This window comes from Ixodes scapularis, unplaced genomic scaffold (genome assembly GCF_016920785.2).
Source record: "Ixodes scapularis isolate PalLabHiFi unplaced genomic scaffold, ASM1692078v2 PGA_scaffold8__174_contigs__length_109621045, whole genome shotgun sequence".
NCBI lineage: Eukaryota > Metazoa > Arthropoda > Arachnida > Ixodida > Ixodidae > Ixodes > Ixodes scapularis.
In genome coordinates, this window is record NW_024609883.1 from 40,434,137 (window position 1) to 40,455,614 (window position 21,478).

Here is a 21,478-nt window from a genome sequence, read left to right on the forward strand (position 1 = left end):
GGTACGTCCGATCAGATTTCGATGAGACTCGGAAAGCGATCGGACAAAAAAAGAAAAAAAAAAAAGAAGGCTATTTAAGGTTTGTCTTTTCTGCTCAATCTGATTGCAGAGTGCCACCACATCGTAGCCTCCGACATTCCAGCACTGCTCCGCCGTTCCGAACCGAAGCATGTGAAGTTGGATCATTGGATCCGACTTCATATGCTCTTGGATTATTCAGTGGCTCTATAGGTTCACCGTCGCCACTTTCGGATGTCTGGTGTGATAAGGGCAGGATGGCCGCCTCAATCTGAAGTGCACTGGAAGTGTCGCTGCTATGTCACTATGCAGGGACCCAGAGAAAACAAACCCGAGCCCGGTAGACCGCAAACAGTAAGTTTATCTCTGCCCTTCGACCACGCTGAGGGAGATCTGAACGCCAAGCTGAAGCCTGAACTACACTCGATCTATGCGTCACTCAAGCTGAACAGCGAAGTCACCGGCACCAATGTTGCCATTCTGAACACCCTGTTGGACGACATCTTCGTTCAGATGAAGCAGACGGATCCTCTTTTCCATCTGCTTTTTAAGAGGTGAGGAAGTTGCTCTCTTTAAGTGGGCTTTAGGTAGACGGTGGAACTAGGCAATTTGATATTCAAAGCCTCCCCATTTGCAACCCACAAATATGTAAAAACAAGTGTCTGCTTCCTCGTGTTGAGAAGGCAGAAGCTTTTTCTTTAGAATAGAAGGATAGAACTTGTTTCCTTCGACTCAATACGGTAGTCTTCATAAAACTGTTTCTCCTTAAATAGGGAAGACTCTGGTTCCCATGCCCTTGAAAACGTTGCGTGCTTTATTGAGGACCTTTAACTTTTTTTTCTTTTAATCCTTTCGCAATTCTTTTCCACAAAATGTTTTTTTTTTCTTTTGTTGGGTTTTGTTTTTCAAGGGGAGGACCAAGAAAGAATCATTGTGCAGGTTTTTTTTATATATAATTTAATGTGAGCACAAACAGCACTTGCAAGCTGTTCCAGTTGAGAAGCATCAAATGCGAATATTGCGGAGGAAATGTCGCCTTTCTTTCATTCGATTTCACTTTGACATGCCAGCGTCTGCGAACCTCTGGGGATCTCTGATTCTGAACCGAAGGTACTTTACAAAGCTTCTTCATCGGCTGATAATCTCTCATCATCTGAACTTATATTTGAATAGTGTGAAAAAATCTTAACCTAAATAGCCCGCGCTCCGATTGCCACTATCGTCCGAACAGTTGACATGAGAAGCGACGATTCCGGGCGTATCAGGTGCGCGAATTATCTCGCTTTGAAACTATAAATAGCCACAGCAAAGCAAAACACCGTTCAAGGGGAGGAAGTGGGCTAACGCGTCTCAGCTCGGAGCGTGGAGCGAAAGCTTGCGCTGGGAACCTCCTGGGTTCGATTCCCCACCATCCTCGCCCGTTTTGATCTGGATGAGTTTCGTAACGGCACCCGTTCGTGTAATCACTACTGCGTGATGCTCGTTAAAAATCCCAGGTTAGCGGTTGTACTGCACTGCCTAAATCTCTCATCTACGGCTAAGAGACCGATTACCCGTCGCGGCGTATCTCCATCAAGGCTGTATAAACATGCAGAGCAAACCAATTTTTTTTATAAACACCGTACACCTCTCGGGTTGCACATGGTATGGCGTTTGCGCGGGAAATGTCAAATATGAAATCACCGCCCCATGTACGGCGACAACTGTCAAAGGATTAAAAACAAGTGGGAACCATTGAGTGAGAGCACACTAACATTCTTGTGGACTCATATTTCTATGTGCTGCTTCCCAGGCTCGAATTCACCGGAAGCTACTATGACGGGCTGCGGATCAAAAAGGCCGATGAGTTTGACATTGACCTTGTGCTAAACCTACCTTTCGAGAAGGACGAATTCACCGTAAGTTTTGCAGCTGCACCGGTGACAACCATCGTTTATTATTAACTAATTGTTTACGTATATTGACGGTATCATGAGATTAAAGCAGCGGGGTTGAAGTCATTCGTGGTCATAAGCAACTAAACAGACGGGTTTTTTAATATATATAAAAAGGGGACAATCACTTACTAGTCTGTTTATTGAGTCAACATATTGGCCATCGGCCTGTCCTTTCAAAGGTTTTTTTCCTGTGTGTACAGTTAGGTGTTAGTGCAGGTTACCCTACAGTAATATTTAACCCGTTGTCTCACATTATTGTACCAGTCTGCAGAAAGATACAACATGGCAGTTGACAAATCAAGTGTCGGCTTCACTAGAATCGGTTGTTTTATTTTGTGCGAGTCAGGTTGCTGTTGAATAACCAAGTCGCCCTTCTGAAAGGCTAATTCGAGATAGAAAAGGCACAAGAAAGAACCCAATTCAAGGGCGAGCTACGTGCTTTTAGAGCGCAGCTCTTAGGCCCCAGGTTCCTGGCGACGCGGTGTCGGCCTAACCGCGCTAAATTTAGCAGGAAAATTAAGTTCACGTGACCTCAACAGCAATTCAATTCACATTTAGCGGGGAATTGAACTGCTGTTGCGGTCACCTGGCATTAACTTTGCAGCTAAATTTATTGGGAAACTGTGGGAGGAGCGAAAGTCATGGAGGAGAAAGAGGGGCATACCCTCCCCCCGTACCCTCCCCTCGTCCTCCTCAAGAGCTGCGCTCTAATTTCGCGTTACAGATTTGTAAACTTCCTTCATTGTGGAGCGCAGCTCTTAGGCGCCCGTTTCCGGCTCGAGCGGCGTAGGCGTCGCCGTCGGCGTAACCGAGGTCACCCCAAGGTTACGTGACCCCCAAGGTCACCCCAAGGTCACGTAACCCCCGAGGTCACGTGACCCTCGCAAGGTCACGTGACCCCCAAGGTCACGTGACCCTCCCAAAGTCGCAACAAGGTCACGTGACCCCCCCGTCACGTGAACCCCCAAGGCCACGTGACCTCCCAAGGTCACGTGAGCCCCGAGGTCACGTGTCCCCCCTCCCCCCGAAGTCACGTGTCAACCCCCCCCCCCCGAGGTCACGTCACTCCCTCCCCCCGAGGTCAGGTGACCCCCCGGAGCATATTAAAGGATGAGGGGAGGATGAGGAGAAGGAGGAGGAGGAGGGGTCTACCCTGCCCTCAGTACCTTCACACTCCTCCTGAAGAGCTGCGCCGCAATTCGATGTTACAGGGAGTTGTAAACGGCTTTCACTTTTTTTTAAAAGGAAAGATTGCTTGCCGCAGGATACGTATGACGTCGCTAGCCCTTCATGAACGCTTTGGTGATGATTATGATATGGTCCCTTACAGAGTGAGAACGGCAGGGCATGTTGTTCGAATGCCCAACCTCCAGCACATGCTCCATGCCTTCCACATTGCTTTGGCTGCACGTGCGCGCAAGAAGTGCACAATACGTTGAAGTATTGTAGAAGGTAGAAAGCAGGCGCTGGAGACGAGACAGGCGAAGCTCATCCTTTCCTTTCTCACCTCGTCAGTGGCCGTACCATGCGGAACTACGTACCAGGTACGTCCTCTGAACGACGTCAATCGCACCTTCCAGGCGTCGGACGGATGTCCCGGACACGTCGGCTACGAAGTCAGTCCGGCAGCCGTGGACAGGCTGCACCGGGAAGGGGACGCCAAGTGGGTTCCGCTCCTACTGGATTTGATGGATGGCGAGAGGAGGCTCGTTCCAGAGAGGGTCACACAATGGCTCGAATCGGTTCTCGGCTCTGTTCTCCGCACCTACGTCGTCTCCTCTGGGCCCTGCTGGGCCATTGAAAAGGTGAGGGCTGTCCGCGGAAGTTGTTGTTGGGCCTTCGGATTTCACAAGGCGCGAGTCGGTTTTTCTATGCGCGTTCTGTTTTGCTTCAGACCTCGAAACTTGGTTTCGACGCACCCAATAGACCGTTGTTGCCTTTGCTAAATTCAGTGTAACAGCTTTGATCACTATCATCATCTCGGTGTACGCCAAACTAATGGCGGACTCATTGAGACCGATGAAGAAAGAAGTTGAACAAAGTACTACCAAGTGGAGGACATACGAGGCCTGTACGTGCGAGATTTCAGTATAACAAAGAACACGAATTAAATAAAGTGGCTGCATAACCCTTTTTTTCGGGGTGTGGTCCCACCACTCTCTTGACACATGTTTAGCTCCCTTTGATGGCATAAATTGAATCGAGGGGCTCAAGGATCAGTTCTTGTGTTCGCATGATGGAAACCGAAACAAATCAAGAAATAATTATTCTCACGTGCCACTGACGTGCAAAAGTGACGCAGTTTTATGACCACCATCAGTATGTCGAAAGGGAAACTGCCACTTCCCACCCCACACGTCGCTGCGTTCCTCTGAAAGGTCGTGTGACGCTCGGACGGCATTGGATTGGCTTCAACGGCTCCTAGCATTCTTTGCAGACATGTACAAATTACTAAAAAAAAATGTAAGCCGTTTACAATTAACTGCAACGCCGGTTAGAGCGCAGCTCTTGAGGAGGAAGATGGAAGCGTACTGAGGGATAGGTGACTCCTTGAGGTCTCGTGACCTAAGGGGGCTCGCGTGACGTCAGGGGGTCACGTGGCCTCAGGGGGTCACGTGATCTCAGGCGGGTCACGTGACCTGAGGGGGGACACGTGACCTGAGGGGGGTCACGTGACCTCAAGGGGGTCACGTGGCCTGAGGGGGTCACGTGACCTCGCGGTTACGCCGACGGCGACGCCGACGCCGCTCAAGCCGGAAACGGGCCCCTAAGAGCTACGCTCTAAAAAGGTAGTTAAGTTAAGTTACTGAGTATCGACACCAAAAGTAATTGGTGTAGAGTAGAAATTACGCATTACACTAGTTAGTAAACTACTAACTACTGTAAAAATGTACCGAGTTACTTTGAAGTTACTTTCCAAGTTACTTATTATGTTTTTGCGGTAACAAAATGAACATCGGTTTTGATCCGTGAAAAACCCTGCGAGCCTAAAATAAATGCAGTCATTTTATGACTTCCGAAATAGTTTATTCAGCGTATTCGCTCGCAGAAGCAATTGTCTTTCAAAGTTCTTATCGGAGAGTTTTCCCTTTTCCTTCTGATGACGTCCTCAGTCAAGCTAAACAGACGTTCTACCGTGGCGCTGGATGCAAAGAGCGTTCAATTTCAGAAACAGGCTGTGCAGGGTCGGGTAAGCGAGTGTCGGCATCTTTGGTGCCCATGAAGAAACGTGTGAGGCATGCCTCGGCTAGCGGGTCTTTTATAACAAACTCTATTCCTTTTTTATTTTTAGAGCGCAGCTCTTAGGCGCCCGTTTCCGGCTTGAGCGGCGTCGGCGTCGCCGTCGCCCTCGCCGTCGGCGTTACCGCGCGGTGCATTATGGGTAAATTTTCCCGAAGGAACACGAGGTCCTCCCGAGGTCCTCCCGAAGGAACACGAGGTCCTCCCGAGCTCCTCCCGAAGGAACACGAGGTCCTCCCGAGGTCCTCCCGAAGGAACCCGAGGTCCTTCGGGAGGACCTCGGGTTCCTTCGGTAGGACCTCGGAAGGACCTCGGGTTTTTTCGGGAGGACCTCAAAAGGACCTCGGGTTCCTTCGGGAGGACCTCGGAAGGACCTCGGGAGGACCTCGGGCTCCTTCGGGAGGACCTCGGGAGGACCTCGGGTTCCTTCGGGAGGACCTAGGGGGGGTCACGTGACCTGGGGGGGTCACGTGACGATGACGTCATCAGTGATGATGACGATGACGATGCGGGTGCCAATGACGTCATCGGCATCCGCATCGGCATCGGCATCATCATTGATGACGTCATCGTCACGTGACCCCCAGGTCACGTCACCCCTCCCCGAGGTCACGTTATCTCCCAGCTCAAGTGACCCCCCCCAGTACCCTTCCCTCCTCCTCCTCCTCAAGAGCTGCGCACAAAATCGGCGTTACAGGGAGTGGTAAACAGCTTTCATTTTTAGAGCGCAGCTCTTAGGGGCCCGTCCCCGGCTTGAGCGGCGTCGGCGTCGCTGTCGGCGTCGGCGTAACCAAGGTCACCCCAAGGTCACGTGACCCGCCAAGGTCACCCCAAGGTCACGTGACCCCCCGAAGTCACGTGACACCCCCCCCCCCCCGAGGTCAAGTGAACCCCCCAGTGTCAAGTGACCCCCCGCCGAGGTCACGTGACCTCCCCGATGACGTCATCGTCACTGATGACGTCACCGGTATCCGCATCGTCATCATCATCACTGATGACGTCACCGGCATCCGCATGGTCATCGGCATCATCACTGATGACGTCATCAGTGACGTCACTGACGACGTCACCGGCATCCGCATCGTCATCGTCATCATCACGGCTGACGTCATCAGTGACGTCACTGATGACGTCACTGACATCCGCATCGTCATCGTCATCATCGCTGATGACGTCATCAGTGACGTCACGGATAACGTCATCGGAATCCGCATTGCCATCGTCACTGATGACGTCATCAGTGATGTCACTGATGGCATCATCGGCATCGTCACGTGACCCCCCCCCCCCCCAAGGTCATGTGACCCCCCCCCCAGGTCACTTGAACCCCCCCCCCCCCCCAGTACCCTTCCCTCCTCCTCCTCATGAGCTGCACTCTAATTCGGTGTAACAGGGAGTTGTAAACGGCTTTCACTTTTTTTCTTCGGAAAGTTGAGATTTTTATGTCTGACCATCTTTATTCTCACGACGTTCGTAGAGTACGCCGAGCGAGTGCACCTGACCGTCAATGGATCAAGTCTCGCGCCACGACGATGAGATTATCCGGACGACTGCGCGTCTCGTTGCAGTGCTAGTGCTACGCCTCTAAAACAAACAAAAAATTGCTTGGGTTTAACAGAAAATGTAACGAAGTATACTTCGATCTCCCAAGGGTGACTCGCAATCCTTGCCGGTGACTGCGGTATCCTGACGCGCCTGACACGCCTGACAAGTTAAACGTTTTCAACAAAGAGGAGGTCTCCCTGGCGTGGAAGGTCAGAAGCACGCGAAGGGTTACGTGAGCAAGCATCGGCGCTTGTACAGTTGCTGCTAGGGTGCCTTCATGAAGGCTCCCTAGTTGCAGCTGAAACCGGGAACCTGCTCCAATGAAGGGATTATCCGTGTCTACGTTTGTGCGCGGGGGAGTCCGGCTTTGCAAGGGAGTATGCGCTGACGACGAGGCGACCATGGGAACAGGCGCCCAGCTGCGAGGTCATTCCAGTGCCGCTTGCCGCGGAACCTACCACTTGAGTCAGAACTCACTAGAGGCAGACAACATGAAAACAACAACAACCCTCGGAGTGTCCCCGTATTTGATGGTTGCAGCTGGAGGCACGACGCCTGCGTGCATTACCGGATTAGGTCAATACCCGACCAAGGCTTGTTAGCCTCTGCCTGCGTTCGTGCGCGCCGGTGTTATGTTTTGGCTGCTCGTCGCCACTTTGGCCCAAGGACGTCTGTGATGCAGTTTCTACGGCTGCCGAGTATAAGTGCGTGGGAACGGAATCTGAGGGGGCCCCTTGTTGGGAAATACCACTTCATCTGCAGCGTCTTATTTATTTCTGCACTGAGACTTTTGTGAGGGCATTAGATTTCGAAAGTAGTTAGTAATTTGAGTAGAAGTTACTTGTAAAACGTAGCTAAATTAAACTACAAATTACCCAAATAAATTTTAATTGAAAGTTACCAAGTTACCCGGAAAAGTAGTTAAACTACAGTAGTTTGAGTACAGTAGTTGAACTACGTCCAAGTCTGATTCTTTGCGGTCTGTCCTATGATGAAACGTGGTACAGTGTAATCCACTTATGACCATACCACATTTAACAATATACCGCAGATAACGATCGGTTTTTAGTCCAGATACAACGATTATAACGATTAAAATTTCGGGTTTTCTCATTATCGTTAAAAGTGGGTTGCATTGCATAGGCCAGTGGTTCTCAAATGGGGGTCCGCGAAGGTTTTCTGGTGGTCCGCGAAGCCCTGCCTCATCAGTCAAGCCCGGATTTAAACGTTGTCGTTTCTTCAGATCGAGAAGGAATTTTTACATTTACGGCCTAGTTTTCTCGTCTGTATGTCAACAAAAGAGGTCTACTTCACACTAGCCCTTAGCTACATTCATTTATAATGTCATTATTATATTTAACTTTTACATCCCCCCTCCCCTCACCGCGAACCTCGACCATCTCAGCTGGTCCACAAGGGGTCCGCGAAACATCAATGTTTGAGAACCACTGGTATAGACGCTTTCAGCGCGCGCCAGATTGAGCCACCATAGCCGACCTTCTATTGTCTTACCGAGATGCCGAGGCACTGAACCGGGCGTTGCGAGCCTCCATAAAGGCCTACGCTGGGGAGAAGGACACAGTAACACTTAAAATGGCAATAACCTGTCCTGCTGTGGTAATGATGAAGTGAAGCGAACGGAATACGACGGAACAAAAACTGAAGGTCGGTTATGGCGGCTCCCAAGCACAGCTACCTGAAAGCGTCTATAGAAATGCTAACTTTACAGACATTTATGTTTTGTTGTGCTTTATGGGAAGGATGCAGAGGTGAAAGTTTGTAAAAGCGTAGTTACAACTTATTCAGATAAGGAAAAAGATTTATAATATTTAGCTCAAGTGGCTTTTAAGATTCGGGGCCAACACACAAAGAAATGGGTATAATGTTTACCGCTTCGCCGAACAAATACGCAGATACATAGAAACAGGCAGTGAGAAGTACATGGCGAATTTGAAATAAGCCGAGTGACGGTGTTTTATTAGCGAGTTTTAGTAGACTGTGTTTCCCGCTCCGCTAAGTAATTTGAAATAAGCCTCCGCTGCCCGGAACTCTACAGCAAAGGCCATCGGCGCGCAGCCGCAGTGGCGGTTTCTTCGAAGTGGAGGTCTAGCGGAGGGGGAAACACGGTCTACGAAAACCTTACGGTGTATCGCAGCGGACGCTACGAGCCATCTCGGCCAATCCAACGCTGCGAACAGGTTACGTGACCTCGTGACCCGTGCGTCACTGAGCCCTTTCAGGAAGTCACCACCGACGTGTGTATTGCTAGTCTGAAGGTTCTGCCGGATATGCGAGATCAAATCTAGGCACTACCTATAAAGCCCGACGATATTCACTGGACGCCGTATCTGAGGTCACCGCTCACATCTCATATTTGGGATACATTTTATTTGTGGTCTCCCAAAGAATGCAATATTGATGGTATATTCAATATGTGTGTTGGAAGCGTTGTGGAAGCTGGCCGTCAGCTCATGCTCAACAGCAGCGAGCTTAGCTATGGCTGTCAGTGAATGCCACCCATAGTCACTGATACCGCAGATTAAGGTCACGGCAAATTCGTGTTTCAAAATGCGATGAGCACGCGGGGATTTGCTACGAACTCTTGTGTCGCGGGAAGGGATACCACAGACTGCGAATGCAACACAATCGTGTTTCACGGCGCGATAAACACGCAGAAACCGGCTGCAAACTCGCGAAGGCCAATATCGTGCCCGCGAATCGCGGGGAAAAAGCGCGAACGCCAATCTTGGGCGTTCAGATCACACGGTTGATGTGATTCACTTGGGACATCAAGTGATGTCCTGTGAAAATCGAGGATAAGGCGATGTTTAGGAATTTTAGAGCACAGCTCTTACCGCTCATTCACACTGGAAGCGGATCCGCGTTCGCAAAGCGGTTGCGAACGCGGTTGTATAAGGATCCAGTACAATTGCACGCGCACTTGATGTCATCAGGTGCGCGTGCAATTGTACTGGATCTTTATACAACCGCGTTCGCAACCGCTTTGCGAACGCGGATCCGCTTCCAGTGTGAATGAGCGGTTAGGCGCCCGTTTCCGGCTTGAGCGCCGTCGCCGTCGGCGTAACCAAGGTCACCCCAAGGTCACGTGACCCCCAAGGTCACGTGACCCCCAGGCCAGGTGACCCCTCCCAAGGTCGCCCCAAGGTCAGGTGACTCCTCCCAAGGTCACCTCAAGGTCATGTGACCCCCCGAGGTCACGTGACAGCCTCCCCGAGGTCACGTGACAGCCTCCCCGAGGTCACGTGACCCCCCCTCCCCCGATGTCACGTGACACCCCCCCCCCCCCGAGGTCAGGTGACCCCCCGGAGCATATTAAAGAATGAGGGGAGAAGGAGAAGGAGGAGGAGGGGTCTACCGTCCCCTCAGTACCCTACCCTCCTCCTCCTCAAAAGCTGCACTCCAATTCGGCGGCAATTCGGCAAAACGGCTTTCACTTTTAGAGCGCAGCTCTTAGGCGCCCGTTTCCGGCTTGAGCGGCGCCGCCGTCGCCGTCGGCGTAACCGCGGTCACTCCAAGGTCACGTGACCCCCCCAGGTCACCCCAAGGTCACGTGACCTCCAAGGTCACTTGACCCCCTAAGGTCACGTGACCCCCAAGGTCACCTGATCACCCCAGGTCACGTGACCTCCCAGGTCACGTGACCCCCCGTGATCACGTGGCCTCGGGTTGACGTGAACCCCTCCCCCCCCCCCCAAAGTCATGCGACCCCCCCCGAGGTCACGTGACCCCCCCCCCCCCCCGAGGTGAGGTCACCCCCCGGAGCATATTAAAGAATGAGGGGGGGAGGAGGAGGAGGAGGAGGAGGGGTCTACCCTCCCCTCAGTACCCTTTCCTCCTCCTCCTCAAGAGCTGCGCTCCAATTCGGTGTTACAGGGAGTTGTAAACGGCTTTCACTTTTTTTTATGCTACGGACATTTAGCCAGTAAAACGGGATGGGCGATCTCTCAGGGCCGGGCGCCCTTAGGCCCGCTTCAGTCAAGGCACCTTTCCCAGCAATTACGGTGTTGCTAGCGAGCACTTCCCCTAGCTTTCCCTAGTGCGACACAAATTGCTCAGATCGCGTCCGGTTAGAAACGGAGGAGCAACTCGGACAACTTGGAGACGTTTGAAGGGACAGCAGCCGATTGGGGACGTATTATTTTCACGTTGCGCCCCATGCCGGCGATGATGACAACTAAAGACTTGGTTCTGGTTTGTAATTGATCGTTTTGGGGAATAAGTTGTTTCAGAAAAATTAATTAGCGTCCTCAACGCCTTTTAAAGCCGAACTAAGACTTTTGCAGCGAATAACGGTGCATCTAAATACTGCAAGAAAAATAAAATTGAATGGTGATGATGGTAAATTGCAGCAATTGGTAGCGGCGAGTGAACGCGGAAGGCCCGTGTTGCCGGCGTTGCGACGTCAAGTCTGGGAGAAATTACGCCGTCTCGAGCGGGCCTTACGGGATTTTACTGTAGGCTTCCGTGTTTTTGGGATGTATTTTTTTTTTTTAATCTGCAAGTGTTTTTTTAGGGTTTACTGTTTCTTCCAACATATGTGTTTATTATAAGATCCGAGTCAGAAATCGGGGCATATCTTCAAATCTCTGTCCCCTCCCAGGGACCATGGAACTTACATCCGCTAACTAAATACTCGAAAAAACGTCAATCCTGTACTGACAGCAGGAGACGGTGGTCCCGGGGCGAGGGACGTGGTTCTCAACAAAAACAACAGTCTTAGGGGACATATATTATGGGTTGTGTTTGGGGTCACGAAAAACGATGCTACAGATCCCAGTTTAAAATTATAATGAATTCCAATTTGAATTTCCCTTTGATACCAGTTTTGCTTTGGGACAACCAATTGGTCACTGCCAATTGGAACCAAAGGAAACAATTTGGAACCCATTCAGGTTCCAACTGGAAAACTTATTCCAATCGGTGAGACCCATTGGTTGGCGCGCTTTTCATTGGAACCCACTAAAACCAATTGGTTCCAATTAAAACCAGTTGAAATCCCAAATGGATATAATTGGAATGTTTAGCTCGGACTTCATTCCCCCAAACCAGGGATTTTCCTATTCAAGGGCAGGTCTGAATCAGGGATTTTCGGTTTTCCCCGTACAAAAAAAAAAAAAAAAAAAAAGTGTTTGCGGATTGTTTGTTGGGGCCTAAAAATATTTACGGTAAACACGAAACGCCACATCTAACATTGTAACAATTATGCTGCTTGAATGTCTACCGAAACCAATAGATGGCGTGGCAGCCTCTTATCTTATCGTAAGTGGTCGCACGCGCTTTTAACGAAGTCTATCACACTTGGACGCACATGAATCAACCAGACTTCGGCCCTGCAGGGTTTTCATAACAAACTTGTCTTTTTTTATTTTTTGTGGCTTTGAAATTTTGGTTGAAGTTATGCATGCATGGCAGTTAAATTTCCAGCTGGAACAGGCTCAAAGATTTATTTTCCGAGCGGAGGGTTGGCAATTGAGGCATTAAGGATTTTCCGTTTGTGAAAAAAAGTTGGAGGAAAAAAATTTCTCTTTTTACCTTTCCTTTTTCAGATACGGCTGAGGCAGCACGGCCCTGCCGTGACACTTTATATCAATCTCAAAGATGGCAACCAGATTGACGTGGACCTTGTGCCTGTGATTGAATTTCGCCACCCTAGTTGGCCCACAGGCGTTCAGAAGGAAGGCTGGCTAGCTAATATGTTACCGGAGGTGAGCATTTGGAGAACATTTTGAGTTTAGTCCTGGATGCGTACAGCTTTGTCATTGCACTCGACTGCCGCCCTTATAATAACAATAAAAAAAAATAATAAAAGAAAACAAACACGCGGGTTTGACATCGGGAAGGCATCAAAACGGTCGAGCAACTCCTCTAGTAATCTTTTTTGGGGAGACAGGTGGGATTGATAATGCAAATGAATATAAGGTGCAAGCGATCTGGTCTAAAATGACGATGCTATGGATATTTAGCCAGAAAAACGGGATGGTCGACCTCCTGGAGCAGGGCGACCTTAGGCCCGCTTGAGACAACACAACTTTTCCAGCAATTACGGCGTTGCTGGGGAGCAGTTCCCTTAGCTTTCCCTATTGCGACACGAATTGCTCAGATCGCATCCGGCTCGAAACGGACGAGCAACTCAGACAACACGGAGATGTTCGAACCAGCAGCAGGCGATTTGGGACAGACTATTTTCACATGTCGCCCCGTGACGAATATGATGACAATCAAAAAATTGGTTCTGGTTTAAAACTGATCGTTTCTGGAAATAAGCTGTTTCAGAACGATGAGTTAGTATTCTCAACGCTCTTTAAAGGTATAAAAACACTTTTGTAGCTCATAACTATGTATTGCATTCTGTACTCTTGTCCAGCTCGCTTGCACATTTCCATGTAATTCCATATCGATTACAACCTTAAAAATGCAAGTTGTTCGACCTTCTTGGTGTCAGACAAGTGGCAGTTGATAAAACCTGTTTGCTCTGCTGACGTCTAACTTCTGGTTAGCTCGGTTGGTAGACTGCTTCATTGGAAATGGAGAGGTCCCTGGTGCGATCCAGGAGCTGACGGATTTCTTCGGTCGCGCGCCAGTCACCTAGCTTTGTTTGGAGATTCGTGTTCGTCCTTTGTCCCTCTTGGTTTCTTCCTCGTGGGAATTACTTTCATCATACAGGTGGGAAGCAGCTGCATGTGTGACCAAAACATTAGTCACAGTTCATGCCCATGCATAACCTACCGTTTTCAGAAGTCGCCGGTTTAAAAGTTTTGGTAGAAAGTGTGCGTGATCATGGCATGAGCAAGCTTGAGCTCATTTCTTGAGCGATGAAGCTATATATTGTTGGATCTCGTTGGCAGGAACCTAGATTCACTTTTAAAATAGTCCTTTCGGTGCACATTGTGGCTTATCTTTTGTTCGCAAGTTCGTACAAAGAGGCTGCTTTCTTACCCCTTTAATCTTGCCCTTTTTTATCTAGGAATCCTCAAAGCAAGTCTCCATAAGTTCACCTTTTATAACAAAAGGCCACAGTGCTTTTGAAAATGGTGAATTTCACCCAAAATATTTTTACTTCGCCTTCACAATTCGACTACATCACCATAGCAGTGGTCATGGGTGTTGGAGCGCCGCAAGCTACAAACCTCTTGATGTTCCTAGGTTTTGGATTTTTGGCTGCTGCAAAGCCCCTCTTGTACATATAACTCAATGAAAATCTGTGGGAAAATGCCATCCCGAAATATCCATAACATTCTGGCTTGGAATTCACTTCTATATTCCTTTAACAACCAATCAATCGAATCTGCCTGCATGCACAGGAAAAGAAAAGTGGGAACAGGAGGTCATGCTTGGCAAACCTCCTTGTCATTTTGATAGATCAATCTTCTTACCCGTAGGAGCCAACCTTCCCTGAGATTATGAGTCACACAGAGTCGCACAGAAATGACCAGGGGGCATGAAAGATGGCGCCATGACTAGAGATGATAAGAACATATGACACACGCCATGAAAATGGAACTGTGGAGCTTGTCACTGGCTGAGATTGCAATAGGCCAGCGACCAGTTTACCTAACTTTTCTTTTTAAACGAAACCGACTCTGACATTCTAAGTTCTCTCAGTCTTGATTAAAACGGACGCTTTGTTGTTTTCTCTCATTAACTTTTTTTACCTAAAGTTCCTTGTTATCGCGGTGTTTACTTTTCTATTTTCTTCCCTACGGAAGGATTGCAACTGGTTCCTGATTCCCAAGCCTCCCATGTCCATGCCCAAGTCCCACCTATGGCGGCTGCACTTCCCGAACATAGAAAGGAGGCTCATCGAAGACAAGGGTTGTGTGAAGCCCATAATTCGCTTACTTAAGGTACCGTGAACATTCTGAGATGTATGTGAGAGGACCTCTGTAGACGAAAACTTAGCTGCATGGCCTTGGCAAGGGGACGCCGCCCCCTTTACGGAAAGGCGTTGTCATCTGTTTGGTTTGTATTAGCACTATAACGGGAATAATCACCATTTGAGTAAAGAAATATCCCTATAGAAATGAGAGGCTAAGTGGATCTCGATGTTGTTTTTTTTTGTTTTTGTTGTTGTTGCTGTTGTTGTTTTTGGGGGGTGGGGCATGGGCAAAAAACATTATTTTTCTTTTTTTCGTTTTTGTACACTCTGGATCTTATTTTGCCTAAAGAATGAAGTCGGCGGTCAATCGTTATGCCGCAGTGGTGAACTCGAGACAGTCTGTTGTCTCGAGTCGGCACTTTTAAAATTACGCCTTTATTTGGGAACCCTCCGCGGATCTTTCTGGGTCGTGTTGGTCCGACAGCACAATGTCACGTGGCGTCGCACGGTGTCGCAAGACATCACAGTGCCATGCGACCTTTTGGTGTCACGTGGTACAAAAGGTGTCACATGATATGGTGTGACATGTCATCGGCGTGTCAGTGTCGCATGACACGATGTCACAATCTTCCCGTCAAATTTAGCGGGGAATAGCGCCGTCTCCCATTCATCGCGTTCAACTGCATGTCTAAGCGAGCCGATTTTCAATTGTCAGATCGCAGTGCCAGACTGGCGAACGAAAGTGTGACTGTCAAATTTTTCTCCAGGCCATGAGGGACTCGTACGGCTGGAATCTCTCGTCGTATTCCCTCAAGATGTTTGTCATGAGCCAGGTCGTGGCAAATGACGACGCGCAATATTGGCACCCTGACAACCAAGGGATGCTTTTCGTCAGGGTGAGTGGGCTGTTTCTTTGTAATTCTCCTGAGCGGCTGGTGTCGGCGTGCACAAACGTGCACGGCAACACTGGGCGCATTTTGTTTGGCTCCCTTTCGAATGTTTGACGTCAAGGACGGGGTCTTTGCTTTCCGTCGTGCTTTCGCTGCGCATGCACGCGTGAGGCTCGCGAAATGCCGAAGCACAGTTGAAGACAGAAAGCTCCGCTGGAAAAAAAAGAAAAGAAACTTGATTTACACCAGTGTTGCGGAATGGGAACCTCGCCCCCATCCCATTCCAACCCCATTCCAGAGATTTTCATTCCTCTAATTCCCAAACGTAAGGAAAACGGCCAGCCACTGACAGCCACACTGCCTTACTGGAAAAAAAGGATCATAAAGCTGTTGACATTATCGAACGCCGAGACGAGTGAAAAAGCGTACGAATGGTTCCTCAAAGCGCTGTTTCTACAAAGCCTAAGGGTAATTGCACAAAGCACTTTGGGGCACTTGGTGTCAATGCAAGCATCCATCGCGCAATCTAGCGAAAAAGGCTTGTGAGTGGCAACAAACGCCAAACATTAAAAAACACTCTTTTTTTGCAAGTGTTTTTATACTTTACAGATACATATTTACCGTTTTGTTTGTCTGATAAGACCTTAAAAATGTCTAGTTTGTCCAGGGCTTCGAATACTTGCCCAACAGTACCACTCGTTCGTTCTTCCAAGCCACGCCGCGTATCTGCCAAGAAACTGAGGAAGATGAGAGAAGAGCGCGTGGTGACTTTAGAACGCCGAGTTCTGATTGAAATGATTTGTGATTAGACCTAAAGCTAGCTGCCTGTGTCTTCACTACACTCGTGGAACGCGTCAGAACGCGGAATGCCGACGTCTGGCTTTTAACTTTCGCATTCACACGCGTTCGACGACTGCAGTGAAGACAAGGGCAGCTACAGCTCTTGGTCTACCCACTAATCTCTCCAATCAGAGCTCGGTTTTCAGACGTCCGCGCGCGCTCTCGTCTTCTCCGCTCCCTCAGTTTCAGGGCGCATACCTTTCCCAAATCTCCATGCACTGCGGCAAGAAAAGAAAACCGCTGACAAAGTGCGATCGGTACACAGCGCCAGCACAGGAGAGCGTAGCACCCTATTATGAAGCCTGCCTGAAAACGTGAACGCTTACGTTTGCTGCACGATGCTGGCTATTTCCTAACATATTCCGTCCAATCTTTATTTGTGTTCCATGCAAACACTAGAAGTTCGGATGGGTTAAAAAGCTGAGAGTTCAGTAGCTTTGCATTTTGTTCCGGTTCCGTTCTGATTCAGTGATGCTTTTGAAATAATGGTTCGGTTACCGGTTCAACCCAGCGAAAAAGCGATTCAGACAGGTTCAAGAAACAAAAAAAGTCAACTTCCAGTCAGTGAGAAGAAAAGGTGAATTCAACACCGCGTCGTCTGCATCAAAAAAAAAGTTATTCAGAAGATCAGCTGCAGAAACGACGGAAGGAAAACAAATGTTTGCTTAATTTAGTTTTGTGGTCTTTACATTTTATTGGAAATGCCGTTATTTGAAAATTACGTCATTGTACAGGCATTTGGAAACTCTATTGAAGTACAGTACTCGCATGTGAAGTCAATCATCCAGCACGCACTGTGACACCGTGCGTCGTGACGGTAGTATGCACCGTACTCGCAAACTACCCTGAAAAACAAATTAGTCGTTATAGTTGTTTAAACAACAGGAGTTTCGTCCGTCATACTATCGCGACATTGTTACCCACTGTAGACGAGAAATGTCGAAATGTAGCCAACGCAGTACGATTGCTGAATGTAGGTCTTTAACGGGCATCACGCAGTCGATACACGACCGCACGCCGGCGATGTTCGTCCAGGTTACAACGGCAAATTATATCCACACCGTAGGCTCGAACGACTTGCTCGAACGACTGAGTTGAGCAGAAAGACAGCGAGGTCCAGTCGAGAGACTGTGAAAACAAAAAGGAACATAAACGACAACAGGCGGCTTGTTGTTTCTGGAAAAGCACACAGAAAAAAAACTTTCTTCAAGCAGCGTCCAGGACTTTGGGCGACGTCCCGGCCATCGGCGCCGCAGTAATGCGGCTTCGCCTCTCGGCGCCTACAGATTTTGCCACCGCAGACCGAACGCGCTGAAAGCCGTCAATTTTTTGTTTTATTTTCATGTTGAGACTCGCCTTCTTCTTCCTTGAGGAATATTGCTTAGCAGAAAGTTGTGCACAGGCGCGCACTCCAAAATAATGGCACTTTAACCTCTCGTCAGTCAGATGTACTCACCTCACGATGTACTGCGATGGAAGCTACGAGCTCCACTAGCCAATCAACAGTTTCTAGTTTCGTGACTTAGCGATCCCCACGTCGATCCTCCCAACTATAGTAGGACACGAGACACCCTCCGAGCTATTAATTGGCTCTGGTTACTTGTAGCTACCTTTGCGGCCCGTCCTAAAACAAAGCATAGAAGTGTACGCCACCACATACACTTGCCCAGGCGAGTTCGTGATGCACAAAGAAATGAAATATGCTTATTTTGTTTCATTATTATTGAGCTCTCACCATTTCATTGCTGCCGTTTGTTTTCTCAAACTAAGCCGCTGATGCCACCGTCAGGAATATTTAATTGACTTCGCGTCGCCACCCGCAAGAAGGCGCGGATCACACTTTATTAAGCCAAACCGTTTCCAATGAACCGGTAACTGCCACTTGAGATTACGGTTCCGTTCTATTTATGGTTTAATATCAATTGTTCGATTTCATTTGCAGCTTTGTTCGGGTTCAGTTAAAAGTAACGGTTTTTCTCCGGTTTTTGGTTCGACCCCTTCGTTAAAAGCGACATGAGAATCGCGCGACTACAACAGGCGCTTTGTCGCGTCTCGCGGCACCATAAACGACATATTGTCCGTCTACAACTATTCAGTTTTGTTTGCTCTACTGAGGGTGCTGCCATTTTTATTCTCGAATGATCATTAAACCAGTGAGACAATCAAGCCGTCGGTCACCTCCAATGCAATAACGCTGTTTCAAGAGCCATTCACTATGCGCTAGCAAACTGCGCCATCAGCCGAACCTATTTAATTTCTATTCAGTCCCAGGCAAAATGCATCTAATTGCATTCCCATTCCATTCCCCCCAGTGCTGGCTCCACTTCATTCCTTTCCGTGGTCGCGAAAGTGCGGAATCATTCCAACTCTGGAGTGGCGATTCCGCAGCACTGATTTACACTGCCCATGTCCGGGCAGTAAGGACTGGAATGCGAGATCCCTCAGTGGCTGTATTCGGGGGGCGTCGACGGTCCCAGCTGGAGCCTGGTGGGATGTTGTGCAGGCCTGGTAATCCCGCACGTGGAGACGTGCGGACGCGCTGGGGGGGGGGGGGGGGGGGGGGGGGGTAACTGAAGGACCACCTGCCGTTCTCAACATGTATGTCATTATAGTCTGCACTGACTTAGGGGGCAGTCTATATTAAAATGCATGCTGGAAGAGACTAAAACGGAGTCAAAAGTTAGTAGGATTAGCATGGTGATAGTAATGTTACAAGAAGTGCAAAAACATACTCGGGAGCTAGAACATGCAGTCTCCTATACCCGTTAAGGATTGAACCGAGCACTGGACGAGCTATATGGGTTGGTTCAGCAAGTCCCAGCTGCCGTAAACTTTAAAAGAGACACGGAACAATTTTGTTTTGTTTTGTTTTACTTTTGCCAAACGCAGGTTAAAACGAATCCTTGACATTCATAAGTGGGGTTCAACGTTTTCGATGTACCATAGAAATTAAGATGAAAAAGCAACCGCCGGGTTGATTTTGTCAAAATAGTGACAAAGGCAAAAAAGTTCAAAATTTTCTTGATTAAGTAAAAACACAAGCTTCATGGAGGAAAAAAATTTATTATTTCTTTCGCGTTGAAATGCGCTTATCTCGACGCACTACGGCACTCGACCAAAGAGCCGAAGAAAAAAACTAGATACATTCGATCCCCTCGGCTCGCACCTGGGAGAGGCGACCGTGGGATCTGCTTGAACTCTGGACTCTTGTTTCTTTGTCCCGCTCAAGGTCCTGGATTGCCTGGGACACGCCCTGGCACAACCGGGGCCCGCCATTTCGTTTCTCTTCCACCCGGAAGTGGACCTCACCGAAACGGTCACCAGAGAGACCAGGGATAACATCAGTGGCCAAATCAAAGACATCGTGCGCAAGCTGTGGCTCTTCCCTGACCAGTGCTACGAGCTCGTCTTGATGAACCAGCGAAAGGGCCGGGCTTCGTCAGACATTGTCGTGGGAGACGTCGTGTGAAACAACATTAAAAATGTTGCGTCGAACCATGTCTCACGACATTGTTCGACCCAACTGTTGATGTCTGCTGGTGATGTAGAAACAGACCTAGACCATGATAAGCTTAATGAAACGCTAGTAGCTGTGAAGGAATCTGAGGAATCAAACAAACAGTATATAAAAAAAACATTGGACAAACTAAGGGAAATAAATGCAGGCATAAGGAATATCAACAGCCGAATGGCAAAACTTGAATCTATCAATGAGGTTGCAAAAATAAAAGACCCTCTTGAGGTGAATGCAGACATTCGCGAGGTGAAATCTGAAGTAAACATTATATCTCGTCGAATACGTAAGAGCGTAGGAATACGCAATAGGCGTAAGAGCACGCTTATTCGGTTCATCTTGTGAAATGAACCGAATAAGCGAATGCAACGCAATAACATTGTACGGTCAAATGTTATAAGGAACGTCTCTACTACACTGTTAGCAAAAATAACAAGCCCAGACGTGTAAACCGTTGTCCCATAGCGGACACGTCGAAACGTGTTCGTTTTACACGGAGCCATCTGTGTTTTTCGTCTAGACATGAGGTGCTGTGTAAAGTTAACACGCTACACCGTGTTTGCCTTCCGAGAAGCACGGTTCAACGTGTTCCTTATGAAACATGGCGGCCAGCAGCCGAGAACAGGCGAGGGCCGAGCCCAGCCAGCCGCGCCTTTCAGCCGAACTGAAAGCATACAGGACGCGTTCGTTCTCGTTCGATGTCTTTTATGCACAGTAAACAGTCTCCGAGCGGCGGACGTAGCTACGTGCAAAAGTACCTACGTGCATCGTCGGCGGTCGATGGCGTCGGCAGCTACGACAAAACCGCTAGACAAAAACAAAAACAAAAACGAATATTGAACTTACATGGATAAATAGCTCAAGTAAACTCTTGTAATCGGGCGGTAACTTGCGCCACCTAGTGCGATTTCTAGCAACCAATAAAAAAAAAGCAGAAGTCGGTTAATACGCTGGGAACTATCACGAGTAGACTGCTACTCTCATACATCACAGACAACACGAGCACCACGTAGGACACAGCAGCGACACATACAGAAACACAACACCGACACTCCGCCCGACACTTCCTACTAACAACGGACTCTCCCCGCGGCGTATATATGCTTGACATGTACGGGTGAGCTCTTTGGTCGCTGATCGTTACCGATTTATAGAAGAAGACACAAAACACGGCACAATGGACAGCCGTATGTAAGAACTGTTTGCATTTAAAAAGTATGGAGGCAAAATCTGTAAAATTAGTCCTTTGCGAAAAACAACGATGTACTAACAATAAATCTTAAACCAGCCATGAAAAAGTTCAAATTTTTGTTATTTTCATGCTCGACCAGTGTTATGAGCAGTCCGACTCGCTTGAATCAGATAGAAAAACAAATGATTGGGATTTTATCAGTACGTATTCAATAATCAATGGAAATTATACTTGCGCAAGGCATTTTTTATATATATTATTGTGAAGGACATCCGCCCAACACTTCACTTCCGCTAGTTGTACGCGTACGGGAGCAGACGCCTTCACTTTTGGGGCGTTTTGATGCAGATTGTTGTCGTATGTCGTGTTGGTGCCGAGCGAAGCGGTGAGGCTTGGGAGTTTGTGACCGGTGTTATTCGTGAATATTAATGTGGCGCTGATGCGTTTTTTTTTTTTTTTTATATT

General features: G+C 48.5%; 1 pseudogene; it reads left to right on the forward strand.

Moving 5' to 3' along the window:
• The first annotated feature begins 324 nt into the window (after positions 1 to 324).
• On the forward strand, positions 325 to 20,166 carry LOC120836246 (annotated as a pseudogene).
• Positions 20,167 to 21,478: the final 1,312 nt, after the last annotated feature.